We start from the raw sequence: 13970 nt of genomic DNA on the forward strand, positions 1-13970 counted from the left end.
CGTTTCAATCTGAATCAGCGGCCTCCACCTCACGAGAGACCCCCACGTATATACAAACATACACACACACAGAAGACGTGTTTAGCAATCATCGGGTGCGTGTGGCGTGTATCGGTTTATATATCTAAAAAAAAACTGGCTATCATGAGTTCGATTTCCGGCCATGGCTAACATCAGACATCATTTGCGAATGATATCTGAACCAGTGGTAGCCCACCGCCTCGTCTTCATAATCCCCCAACGATGATTGTTAAAACAACCGCTGTGATGACAGACACGGGTCTGGGGAGGCCTTCATCCAGCAGTGGATCGACATACCACCGCATTTTTATTATTATTAAACGAAGATGGGTAACCACGGAAAGGCGGACAATGATGATTCGCATGGACTGGAGTGTATGAAACGGGGTATGAGATGGGTGTATCAATAACGGATGAGGCAGGGTGTTTTTTACAGCCGTTCCACAATCCATGTTGGACGACTCTTCAAAATCCACCTCCGTGTTTTTCCACCGATTTCTTCTCCTTCCCCCTCTCTCTCTCTCGCTCTCTCCCTCCCCCACATCACATCACCGCCCCCACCCTCCCTGACTTCATCCCTCCAGCCCCACCACACAATTGCAGCCTCGCTTTTGCAGCTACGCGTACAGCCAGCCGGGTCCGCTCTGATGAATATTACGTAGAGCGCGGTTGCAATGCTGTACGGGTATTTATTTGTAATCTGTATCCGTATACAAGCAGTGACGTGCGACGTCCTAATATAAACAACATCAGCATAGGTGAATTCTCAGCGAATTCTTGCTCATCACTGCTGATGCACTAGGCAATACACACACACACGGCAGCATCAGCAGCAGCAGCAGCGGGAATAGGCTACTGTGTGTTTTCAAGAATTATATATTTATATGCATGTATCTGTGATACGTACGGAACGCGTAATAAACACATCAATGCATGAGGAGTCAGAAGGCGCACGAGGGGACCATGCCAGCCCGGAGAGACGGCGCAGGCAGCCGTGAGGTGTCAGACGGAACGGTTCGCGTCTGGACTCGGTTCCTCGACACGGTGGTCAACGCCGTCGCCTCGGCAGGTGAGCACGACCCTGCCCCATGCCGGCCTTTGTCTTCTCTTCCCTTGTGCTGTCTTGCCCTCTTCTCTGCCCTGCCTCTCTCTTCCCTGCCCTTCCCCCAGTGCGGGCTTTCCCTAGCTCTTCATTTCCCTGTCGTACCCTTCTCTTCTCTTGCATTCCCTGCTGCTTTGCCCTGTCCAGGTCGCCCGGTCGTGACCCCACCCCTCTCCACCAGTAATCGTTATATTTCTATTTGCTTTGTTATCAGCGCGATTCAAAATGAATTCGTTATCGCTGTTGCTGCTCGTCGGCCACTTGCCTACCACACGCGCTGCGCAACGGGATGGCTGTTGCGTGAACAATCATTCGTTGGTGGTAATGGTGATAATGATACCGTTGCTGTGGATGATGATGATGATGATGGTGGTGGTCATGGTAGTGGCGACGGTGGTGTTGATGTCGCTGGCGAGATGGAGATATGGAGCTGGATGGTGGGTGGCCTGTAGATTCTGAGATTGCGTTGACATCATCCTGCGGAGGTGAACATATTAAGTTTGAGTCTGCGTGCGCTTGTGAGGCTGTGGTTACGTTTTTTAATTGCGCCACGTTGCTTTTTCACACGCGATACATCACTTGGATCATGAAAAAAAACACCTCCTCAGTATATATCAAATTATTTAATAACCATATTCCGCTGCACATCATGGATTAATGTCTCAAAATAATATTTTCCAGGGTCGCTGGGAGACTGGAGTATGTGGCACGTACCTAAGTGTCCACAGACATAGCGAGACATATATTGGATGTGGTGTGCCGAGTGCGAACATTATTTTCTCGGGTAGCCAATCCGAACAGATCGCGGCTGAAATTAAAGCCCTGACGACAAGAATGACCACACACTGCGTACGTACGTGTGAATAGGTTCAGACCTGTTAAACGTCACTTTCTTTTCCGCCCCGTGGCAGTCCCAAATCTGACGAACGTGTGAGATGCTGTTTATACAGGAAACATTGTACACACCGAACAAACCGATCTCCCCACCTCCCAACCCCCCCCCCCCAACCCACCCGTTGTGTCTCACGCTGCCACGAGGCAATCTCACGCCCTCCGCTGGCCGCTCTCACGCATTGCCCATTTATCAGCGTGAGAGCGCTGTGAGCTTACGAATATTGAATACAGATGTCCACTATTGCCCATTATGTAACTCGACGTGTGCTCTCGTACAATGTTCAATTAGGCACCACGTGTAATCACAATATCAGAGTTTTCCCCAAACTTCAGTTCTTGTGGCTTAGGGAGGCGTTCATCCAGCAGTGGCATTGCTCATGGCTCACGATGATGAGTCCTTGTGACACACCACGTGCATTTCCGTGTTTGTCAGTCTCCGATTACATACAAATTAAGTCGTTCCACACTGCATGCGCCTGATGATTGGTACACATTTTCCATGCGTGCATGTGTTTTCCACGCAAGAGGTGTTGCATATTATTGGGGTTCTCTCACACCACGTGGGATGTGTTTAGCAAACATCTGCCATGTGCAGCGTGTAACGAATTCATATTTCACTATAAATTGTTAATTCTCATTGTGATGTATACTTCGGCGTTGGTGGAACTGCAGTTACGCTGCATTAATATACATGTGAGCTCCATTCTCACTTTATTGGAATTCCCGTGAGAAGACTTGCCATGTGAATGTGGAATTACCACTCGTGACTCAGGGAAGCCAACAGATATAGATGTGTCCTGTCCTCAACACTGAGCATGGAGAAATTACACCTTTGATTTGTCTGGGAGTACAAATGCAAATTATTTATCTAATTTTTTGCCCTTTGTTTTCGCCTGAAATGATGGGCTACTCCATATCATGTTGGTCATCATCAACCCACACTGACCCAGGGCTGGTGGATATCAGCCACCATGGGGATGTTAGCCGTGGTCGGTAATCGAACTCAGGTCACCGAGCTCATTGGACAGTGCCCCCATGCAGCTATTCCAAAGGTTTGAATAAAATAAAAATAAACGCAAGGGAAATGTATCCGTGGTCTTTTATTGACACAGCCAACCATTTAAGTAAGTGATCTGTGGCTTTCCACAAAATTCATTGTTTTATATTTAATAATACTAATGCCGTTTATGTACCCACGAAAGCCCGAGTCTCGTGACTTTTTCAGGTTGGGGGGGGGGCCGAGATCGGCATGTCGGGCCAATTCCATAAATGAGTGGTATGTGGCAGTCTTGATTTGAAGCTATCGTGACAGCAGGAATCCATACTCTTTGGTAGGATGTCGGAGTACCTGGAGAAAATCACCTACATATACTATGGCATCTAGACTCATAAATCTGCACGGTTAGATTTAAGCATACGTTGTTGTACTAAATGATAAAAAAAATTAATCCAGGTAAGGCCCACTGAGCTATATAGCTCCTTTTTCAGAATAGACCTGACCACAAATGATAGCTCAACGAAGTGGCTTATCTTGTGGAAATTTATAGTAGCAGCCACATACTCTAAACGCATGTTTCTAAATGTGGAGGGAAAACCAGGAGGAGCTGGAGATAAATCCACGCGACCACGGGGAGAACACGCAAACTCCAAATATACAGTCATTAGGGTTGGGATCGAACCCACGACCTTCCTCTATACCAGGCGAGGTAGTTACCATCTCGCTATTGTACTGCCATCACCTAGTCTATATCAGTCGTCTATAGCAGTGTGCATGGCACACTCCATATTTATGCAGCTTACCGCTCCCCCATGCCATAGTTGGCACATGTAATACCATCCTTATTCTACGGTTGTAAATTTGAATTGGTATGCGTGTAGCACAGGCTGTGTTTGTTTACGCGGTGAGACTCGGCACAAGCACAACTACAGGCGTACCCAACACTCGTCGAAGCATTATCCAGACATTCGAGCAGACTGATACGGTATTGACATTACTGTTAGTACTGCACGCCTATTCATTTGGCGACCTGAAATCCACTCCGAGACTTTATCTGCGATTCGGGACAGACCCACGTCTGTGCAATTTCAAGCTGGGGAGAGTATTAAGGAGATGAGAACACGGACGCATCATCCAAGCGCCACACAAGCATCTGCCATGGGAATTGCCACTCAATGTATGCCCTCCCCCACGGGCCCCAGCCCCAAACCCCCACCACCTCAGTCACCCACCCAGCCATAGCTATCGCAGCCGATGTTCTACTTCCGGGTCTGGCAGTCGTGTGGCTTTGTTAGCTCCAGTTCGGTGGTGGCGGTGCTCCCGTGCCAGGTTTTCGAGCAGCAGGGACTATGTGCAATATACCAAACGTTCAGATGCACAGTGTTTTTTTTTTTTTAGCAGCGGTGGCTATGTGACTCCAGTACGCTGGAGTTTTATAACTGCAGGAGACATTGCACCACACCGAACACTGCAAGACCCAGCCAGGTAGTGGAGACTGTGTGGCTCCAGTCCGACGAGGTGACGCACACTCCCATTTCTTTGTCTCTCAAAAGGAGGGGACATTTGACCCGGACATTCCACCGTCCGATCTTGCAGCAGCAGGCTGCGTGGCACCTATTCGGTGGAGCGACGTGCTCTTGTTTCCAGTTTTTTTAAATAGCAGGGACCACGTACCATTCCAGATGGTCCACTGCCTAGCGACGGCATTGTGGCTCCAGTTTGGTGGAGCGATGCACTCCCGTTTCAGGTTTTTACAATTGTATGGGAAATGCGCAGGTGGATAAACTGATTGTTTTTTTACTCGGGAGTTGACCTGTAGGTCATCAGTGGTCAGGCTCTCGCTGCCAGCCCAGTTCTCTGACAAAACTGCATCGATTTTATGATGCTGTCTGGTGAAAGAATCTCCAATGAAGCCGCCTCTGTTGTATTCCAGTTGTTACGTGAAACCGTCTACCCCTTTGCAACTCGGGACTGGAAACCCCGAGATGGGATATCTACTCACCGAATTAGAACCACGAGCTTCTTCAGTGGCCCCGACTTCAGATTCAATGAAATGTTTACATTAAGAAGTTGAGGGGCGCTTCTTAGAGGTGATTTTTAGTTTTAAGACATTTTACCTTTCACATTTTTAAGCCATTTGTTTAAAGACGCGTAACAACACAAGCATGTCGACTTTGCTACCGCAGCTGATTTGAGGAGGCGGGATCACTATTTTCTGAGGTGCCTTTATCTGACCAGACAATAGCCCTTGGAGACAACAATACCCTGATGCGTGTATTTATCGAAAAGGTAGTTTCTGCAAAACAATGGTCAAATTGGCAGCAAGCAGCAGTTATTTTGCCAATCTTTTCCACAAAATACCAATGGGAACCTGACTTTTTGCCAACTCATGAATCAGGCTTCACGTTTCCTTTGCAGGGGGAAGCCAGAACGAGACTTACACGCTATGCAACAGAGTTGATGTGAAGTGAAAGAGGCATCCACTTGTCTTCAACAGAAACAAAAAAACACTTATAGCAATCTCTGCATACTTTGCATGGCAAGATGACATCACCATTTTTTGCTCATATCCCACACACAGCCTTGCCATGGCCACCAGCTCAATGGAGCCAAGTTTGTGGCAATTTAAATTTGGATATCCACCGTTGCCTATTGCTACAAATTGTTTCCTGATGGGCTGTACGTATCGTTGACAAAGCAGCCTCTTGAAATATTGATAATTATCAACATGATCAGAATTACACAACCGTGTTGGTTTTTTACGGCTGTGCTGCATGGCTTTCCGACGGGGTTCAGGTCATACGGCGTCCCGTGATGTCTGACGCGTCACTCTATGCTCTGGGAGCTTCTTCAGAAAAAAAGGCATCTGTCAATACATATCCTAAGGCCTGCTTTTGAAAATAAGTAGATTTTTTTCTTTTTATACTTTTAGCGAATGATATCCCTTTTTTTTTAGTCGTTGCACAATCTCATGGTGTCCATCCATTAGTCCCGAGGTGTTCGTACACAGGATTTGGAAACACTGCCACACTGCCACACGTCCTCCCTCATGTAGGAACTCACAAAATCCCATGCCAAGTCTGTGAGGACCTGCAGTGTATGCAGGTTGATGCGCTGCTCAGCATTCGGACCACGAGCTGGGACTTTTTCCCAGCGGGTCTCATCGGCTTTTTTTTCCTTTCTGTGGTGGCAGCAGCAGCATCGTAATCGGTACGATTCAGAGGCTTAGCTTGGTCGGCATTGGACCTCATGCAAGGAATGAAATGGGCCCTTCTCCCCATGTCCAATTTCAGCCCCAGCTGCGAAGCCTGGTGTACCCGCCCCTCCGATTCGCGGAGCCCCGGTCCGTGCACTCTATAGCAAAGTCACCGGTCCGATTCCAGGCCTCGACACGCGCAAACAGTCGCAGTTGTGTACAGAACCTGGCCTGAGCCGCAGCTACGTTGACTCGGCCTAAAACGGATAAACGGTACAATGTGGTGAGCATCAAAACCCCGTCGTCGGTGTACTGTGCTTTTCATTTCAGAAGTGCCTGCTAGCAGCAGTTATCCCACGAGTCCATGGCTAAATATGTCTCTCTATTATCACATGCAAATAGACTACAACTTGACTTTTCTCGAGTTATTCGTCTGTAGAGCCGTAAAATACTTTAAGAAAATGGGTTGTCAATGACGGAATAAATACTTGAGGTTTTAGCAGACTGTTTGCAAGTTGTTTACAGTAATAACGTATGAGCATAATCCTAATTAATATACTTACGGCTGCTCTGACAGGCTTTATTTTCAAGAACTTAACCTGGCCACCATTTGTAATTTAAATATGAATAACAATGTTCAGCCCTTTGTAAATACGTTCGCTGGATGAAGGTCTCCCCAAGTCACGTCGATTTGGGGGTGGGTGAGGGGGTGTTTTCCCATATTTCACCACGCTGGTCAGTGTGAGTTGGTTAAGGGGGAGCCACGCAGGACTGACTCAGGTATCACTTAATATTGCTCTGAGCCACCGTCGGGAATCGAATCCAGATCCCTTGGGTGAATAGTGCAGTGCATTAATCACTGTGCCACCGTTCCATACCCAATTGTAAATTTCAACTGGCAAAACTGTGTGGAATTCAATAACAAGTATATTTAAGATTTACGGGGGAAATAATGCAGCACTGACATTACAGGCAATTATGCGTCTGGAGGAGCACGGAAAATTGCAACTCGTTACACACGCATAAAAATACAGCAACGGTTTTTTTTATTTTCTGTAAATTAAATGTTTCCTTGAACAAGCAGAAGTCCAATGTTATTGGCACTGTGTCCATATGTCGGTGTGTGCGCAATGCTACACGGAGAATACCAATGTGGCTCTGTTGCTCCTTAGCGAGCTAAATAATGTATGCGATATTGGTTTTATTTAAACCAAGCCTGTTTGATCAGTGTGGCAGGCGCGGTTTCCGTGAATTTTATATATTCGTAATGCATCGGATATATTCATGAGTGGATTCCCGATATATGCATATATTACACGTGTTGTAAATATTACATCGCACGCGGGTTGTGCAGAGTGTGGATGCTCTTCGTCTACACTCGGAAGGGGCTTTGAGTTCCAATCGCTGGTGGGCATCGACTCGGCCTATCATCCCCCCCGGAGAAGATAAAATGAGTAACCGCTTCCGTGTGGAAGTCCAGCGGTTGACGTGTGACCTTCGGTCGTGCCGTTGGTAATGTGGTGCAGTCGTTACACCTCAGCCACATCACACCACTCTGGCTCACGCACACAGACTCCACTATTGACAAACAGGACACTCTTTGCCTATTGTGGTACCGCAATAGGCAAAGACCCCCCGTGTAGCCTGTAACAGACTGTAGGGGCTTGTGCGGTTCGCGAGCACCTTTGAAGGCCGGAACGGAACACGAGGGGGTGGGTGGCCAGCACCACGCCCGGCCGCCTTTGTCTCCCCCAGTGGCGATGTTTACGCACCGCACCAGGTACTCATTTGAGGCTGAGTCGACCTGGGGGAGGCCCAGGACCCGTTCAAATAATTGTCACTGGTGTTGGCCGTGAGCGGGAATCGAACTCGGGTCGCCGGGTTCGTAGCGCAGCGTAGCGCTAACCGCTACACCACCGCTCCCACTGCACACACAACCATTGGTACACAGCCTGCACAAAACTACAGTACTATAGTGCACACACACACACAACCACTGTGGCATATACACACGCACACAACCACTGTGGTGCACACACACACACACACCGTCTTGTTCACGGATGGGTATTTAACGTCTCGTCGTCGTTCCTGTGCAGAGGGGGCTCCGGGCGTCATCGTTGTCCGTGCCCCGCGCGTCGCCGTCACTGCTCCCACACAACCCCCCTGCCCCCCCCCCCCCCGCGGGGTCGCTCACGCATCGCCATGCACGCCACGTCGCGCCGCCGCGCGTCACAGCTCCACGTCCTCGGTGTCGCGGCGGCGGCGGCGGCCTGCCGGCTGGACGCCGTGGCGATGCCTGCCCGCAATCCCCCCCCCATCCCGCAGCCGCCGCCGCTGCCGCTGCTTCTGCAGCGTTTTCCCACCAATACGCAATGGGGGGGGGGGGGGGGGTTATCCATCGACTGCGCTCAATCCACTGCTGAACGAAGGCCACCCCCCCCCCCCCACACTCCCCGCCCACCCCCACAAACCGCCACGGTTCTGAATGGTTCGTGACAAAAATCCACCTGGTGACCTTGCGGGCGAGGTCAACTTCGCCGCTCCTTCTCTTCTCCTTCTGGTGGACGTTCTCGCCGGGCGCCTTCCACGCAAACGGCTGTCGCTCCGTCACTGTACGCGGGGCACCGTTGGCCATCGATCCCTCGTGCCGCGTGTCCTGCCCCAGCGCGCTCACTCTTCGGACCCGTCGGAATAATGTCGTGCGCCTTCTCGCATTCCAGTGTTCCTCTCGCTGATATTCCAGACATTCCAAGCGTGTGTTTTCTCTACGCTTCTTTGCCCACTTTTCAGTATTGTAAATACTCATTGGGTGTTTGACCTAATGCCTTTTGCAGGGTCATTGACACGAATCCCGAGGCCTTCCTCGATAAAAAAAGGTCATGACATTATTTGTCAGGCAAATTTGGCCAAAATGAACATTATTTATATCTCGAGGATGCGTGAAGAGAAGAACAGCATCAAGAATTTAACAAAGAGACGATCGCTATTTTGGAGGGGGCGTTCATTGGAGCTTCTTATACTCTCCGATCGTCACAATCATTGCAACACAATCATTGCAACACAATCATCTCCCCACGGGTCCAGCGACCGGCAGGGAAGACCTAGGGCCAGGTGGTAGGAGACTGGTCAGGGGGCAGGTCGTGGAGGTCACCAACGCGCTGTCTCCTGTGCGGCTGCTGCAAGATCTGACGGAGGATAGAGAGCGTCGTTGACGTTGCGGTGGCATCGTCGGCGGTGGCCTTTTGGCTACGATGGCGTCTTGATGTTCAGTAAAGAGAATGGCGGTCATTTTTATGAAAGGGAAACAGCCGATATATGTAAAAAAAAATAACTGGGTGTCATTTTCTTACATTGTCCAAACAATATCGATCCGTGGATGATGCAGGCGTTTACATCTACTTCTGTAGATTAAAACACCCCCCTTTATCTCTGAAATGTCGATTTGCAGTCACAAGTCAGCGTGCCCTTAATTAAAATAGTAACCAACTTAAATCACTTGTCAATCCACCACTAGATGTAGGCCTCTCCACGTCCTGTCGTTCGTGGTGGAGGGGGGGGGGAAGAGTGAGAGGCTGTCTGACCATGCCTCACCACGCTGTCGAGTGCGGGTCAGTGAAGGTGGAGAGAGACCCAGGACCAATTTAGAGTTCACTCGCCACTCATGTTTAACCGTGGGCAGGAATCGATCTCGGTTAACCAGGTTCACGGTGCAGTGAGCTGGCTGCTGCGCTTGCGTGTCGCTAATGTGGGTTTCAAATTCCACCGAGCGTTCTGGGCTCCATAGACAGACATTTAGCGATTTCCAGCGTGAGCTCCATTTTACATTGCCAAGCTCTCGGGATGCCTGTCGGAAAGGACTTTCGCTTCACTAGGAGGCATCAGAGCAGTGCTCTGAAGTCACATACTAAACTAAACAATTATATATTACCAGGTAAGGTCCACTGAGACGCATAACTCATTTTCAGAAGCGGCCTGGCTGTAAATTATAGCTCAACGAAGTGGCGTATCACGTGGATATGTATAGCAGCCAAATACTCTAAACGCATGTTTCTAAATGTGGAGGGAAAAACCGGAGAACCGGGAGAAAAATCCACGTGACCACCGGCAGAGATACGTGCAAACTCCAAACATACATGGCATCAGGGTCGGGATTGAAACCCAAGACGTCCTGTGTAACAGTCGAGGTAGTTAACATCTCACCATCATGGCTGGTGTATCCATTTATTTTTCAACCCATTCCAACTAAGGTTGAAAGCGTGTAAAGTGCCGTATACATTAGCACTGTCCGTCAGTCCATTTGTAAGAGGGGAGCGCCCTTGCCTATGAACATCTGAGAGTTTGCTAGCATTGGTTCAAGTAAGCACGACTCTGCTCATGAAGCATTGAACTTCAAAACCGGTACAGAGTTTGTGTTGAACCAAATGCTGCTGATATGATGCACTCCCGAAATGTCACGCGGCTGATGGGACGAGTACTTATTTTTTTTTCATGTTGAGGGACAGACATTTTAAGGAGACAGATATGGGAAAGGACAGCTATTATGTTGTATGTAGTATAACGTTGTGTTTGCTGTGAGGGACCTGCTCGGTTAAAATGCGGCCAAAATAGATCCCGGGGGTCGCCCAAACCTTGAAAAAAAAAGTCGGAGAAAAAAACCCGGTTTTCAAAAATACAAATGCATTCTGTTCTGACAGCTACTCCGTCGGCTTCCGTACTGCGAATTAAATATTTCAAAGACAAAAATGCACTTTGCAGAGCGTTACGTAACCCATGCGTATAGGCGATGTTTCCGAACTCGCACCGTGAGCGAGGCTTCACATTTGTGTCAAACATCCCAAGAGACGCAGCTGAGGTGTGTATCGACAAAGCATCAGCTATTTGTTTTTTTTTTAGTGTGTCCTATTTTCATAGTATGTATGTATATTGAATTTCTTTTGCACCGTATGTAGCCAACCGCGCTAATCGTATCGACGAACGTAAACCCGTGGATCGTTGAAGAGATCTCCGTTAATTTGAACCAGCCAGTGCGAGCCACGAGGAACTCCGGGCTTGCGTAACGGCGAGAGCACGCGCTGGACCTGCAACTCCCAAGGGTTGACGCTTCGATTCCACAGTGCGGCAGTCGCAATAATCGGGGAAAGTTTCTTCAATCGTCTGCCACTTCTGTCCACCCCAGCGGGCACAGATGGGTGCACCGCAGTTAGTGGGTCGGCAGATCGCGTGCAGGTGAGACACCTGGCTGGCGTTGAGGACTAGGTCGGGATACCTTCTAGAGGGGCTTTCTAGAGTTCCCTCTCGTGGAGACCCTTCCACCAGCAGTGGCACGAGCAGGTAATTGCGTGGGGCCGCACCTTTCCCTTCAGCAAACGCTCAGAAAATGTAGTGGGGGGGGGTTTTTTTTGCGTGTCATATTTTCACCTCGCAGTGCTGTCCCCTAATATTGCTGCCGCATCGACATTTCCCAGGAGCCGCCGTGCTCCGTCGGGATGCGCTGCGATGCAGGCCGACGTGTTATTTCATCGGGAATGCGAACGGGTCTAAATGAGACGGAAGCTGACAAAAAGCAAAAAAAATGGCGCAAATTTGCTGAAGACGCTCGCCGCAACTTTCACTCGGCATAGAATAACAATTGTAGATTTAAATCCTTTTGTCGTTCTACTGCTGGATGAAGGAATTGCCATGCTCTTTCACGGATGGGAATTATTTGACCATACTAGTAACGCTGGGAAGTGTGGGTTTCGTGAAGGTTGTGGGAGCACTCTGTATGTTTTAAATTAAATAACAATGTCATTATTTACCCAGGAAAGCGTCACTAAGCCTCAAGACATTTTTCAGGAGTGTCCTGCTTTGGGATGTTTGGGTATGGGAGGAATCTCGAGTCCCCCAAGAAAACCCACGATTATAAGTGGATTTTCCTCAAATATTTGCACAGATGTATGTATTTGTGTGTCCCGTGTGTCTCAATACAATTTAAGTCTGGAGGTGACTGGGTGGCTCTGAGGTCAGAGTCGCTGAGCCAGCACACCTTGAGGACCTAGGTTTGAATCTGGGTTATAGCTAACCCGTGATTAAGCCGGGTTTTCAAGGTTTAGTTTGTTATGGTATCGTCCTGGTCAACAATAACTGCACAACAACAACAACAAAAAAACAATCACATCAAATTCGGTTTTCCACTTCATGTAGATGCGTTCCAGCTCCGAGAATACTCTTATATAAGCTCACAAATTTATCTATCTGTGATGAACGCTGCACTTTCCGTCGTTTTCATGCAGGGGGCGCTGCAAACCTAAACGCACCCCCTGCATGAACGACGGAGGCGCAGTGACAGACGTTCGATTACGATGGAATCGATCTGCAGACTGTGGTCTTCTCGCACGGCCAGCAGCTCTATGTCGCCTTATCTCGATCCCGCAATCCCAAACAGGTGAAAGTCTGCATCGAACCGAACCCCCAGCAAGGCCATCTACTTAACGACGAGAGAAAATTCACACGAAATGTCCTTTTCAATTAAGTCTTCCAGATGTAAAATGATAAGGTTTTAATGAAGAAATAAAATAATCTAATTCAAAACATAATACAATTCAAAGACGTTTAATTTTAAAACTTCAAAACGGAGCATTGGGTGCTTGCGTGAATGCGTCGTTCGTGTGCAATTTTTTTCGTGACTTTCCTGGCCAAAGGCTGTAAATGGTTGGCGCCCCTCACAGTTTGTGTGTGTCCCACGCGTGACGTCACTCCACATGAGGCCCACCTCCCTGCGTGACGTCACTTCATATGAGGCCCACCTCCCCTCATTAATATTCATGAGTGGGTGGATTATTAACACTTACGCAGAGGAAAGGCGAGTTGAATGAAATAATTAATTACGCAAAGTCGCTTCAAATATGACGTTTCTTTACAGAAAGTGACGGTAAAAAATATATGTGCAGCACAGTGCTACATCCGTACGTGACGTCTGCATTAACCACAATACTTGTGGTCAGAATGCAAGCAAAAAACATACTCTGATAATATATGCATTGTCTTTGAAACGGATTGGTCCAAACCAGAGACAGCTTTCTTCTGAGCCTAGTCCCAAACGGTGTTAGACCAGAGGATGCCAACAAGGACGCCTTTTGGCGTCCTCTGGTCTAACTTTAATTGATTACGACCAGCATCATCAGGCGACAACCAGAGTTGTGGAGAAATCCTCCTCCTCTTTCTGTCTTAAATAATAGAGTAAATGTGATGTCATCACTTATGAGCCAATCGGGTGCGAACTCCAGAGGAGGGGTGGAGGAGGGTTGATGGTATCGTTAATTATAAAATAAAACAATAAGACGGAAGTTGGAACTCCGAAGCTTTCGACATTGTTGGCAACATCTTCCGTATTCTTTGGGTCTTTCAGTAAAGTCACGTAGATAGATTCAAATTAATACAAATAAAATAAACAAAAAACAACGACGTTTCGATAACCACACAAATAATCGTCATCGCATATGAATTCCTGCAAGTCACGAAAGCTTTAAGTCAACATCTTCCTTGTATACATCAGATAACGTGAGCGATCCTCAACACCACACGAGACGAGACAGAAGCTGTCGGAACAAAATTTGAGCCGACATGTTTGGCGAACGGCCGGCACTCTGCCAAAATTTCGATGGGATGTTTGTCGCCAACGCCCTGGCAGACACGCGGAGGTTTAGACGGCTGAAACCGATACGATAAAATCATCCCTCACACTAACAAAGTGTGTCCACCTAGCTGAACTAACTAAT

The 13970-nt window shown here is 48.3% G+C and overlaps 1 protein-coding gene across 2 annotated transcripts in view; it reads left to right on the forward strand.

Moving 5' to 3' along the window:
- Window positions 1–571: 571 nt before the first annotated feature.
- The window catches only part of LOC116958104 (disks large-associated protein 1-like), a 186868-nt gene continuing 173469 nt past the window's right edge, over window positions 572–13970 (forward strand). Inside the window, exon 1 of one of the 2 annotated variants that reach the window (XM_076073480.1) lies at window positions 572–1090. The gene's annotated coding sequence lies outside the window, so the exon portion shown is untranslated. The remainder of the gene's footprint in view (window positions 1091–13970) is intronic. The other variant, XM_076073487.1, reaches the window with a different exon arrangement.

The sequence above is a fragment of the Petromyzon marinus genome, chromosome 3, assembly GCF_048934315.1.
Source record: "Petromyzon marinus isolate PM22_M1 ecotype Great Lakes invasive population chromosome 3, UKy_Petmar_22M1.pri1.0, whole genome shotgun sequence".
Classification (NCBI taxonomy): Eukaryota; Metazoa; Chordata; class Hyperoartia; order Petromyzontiformes; family Petromyzontidae; genus Petromyzon; species Petromyzon marinus.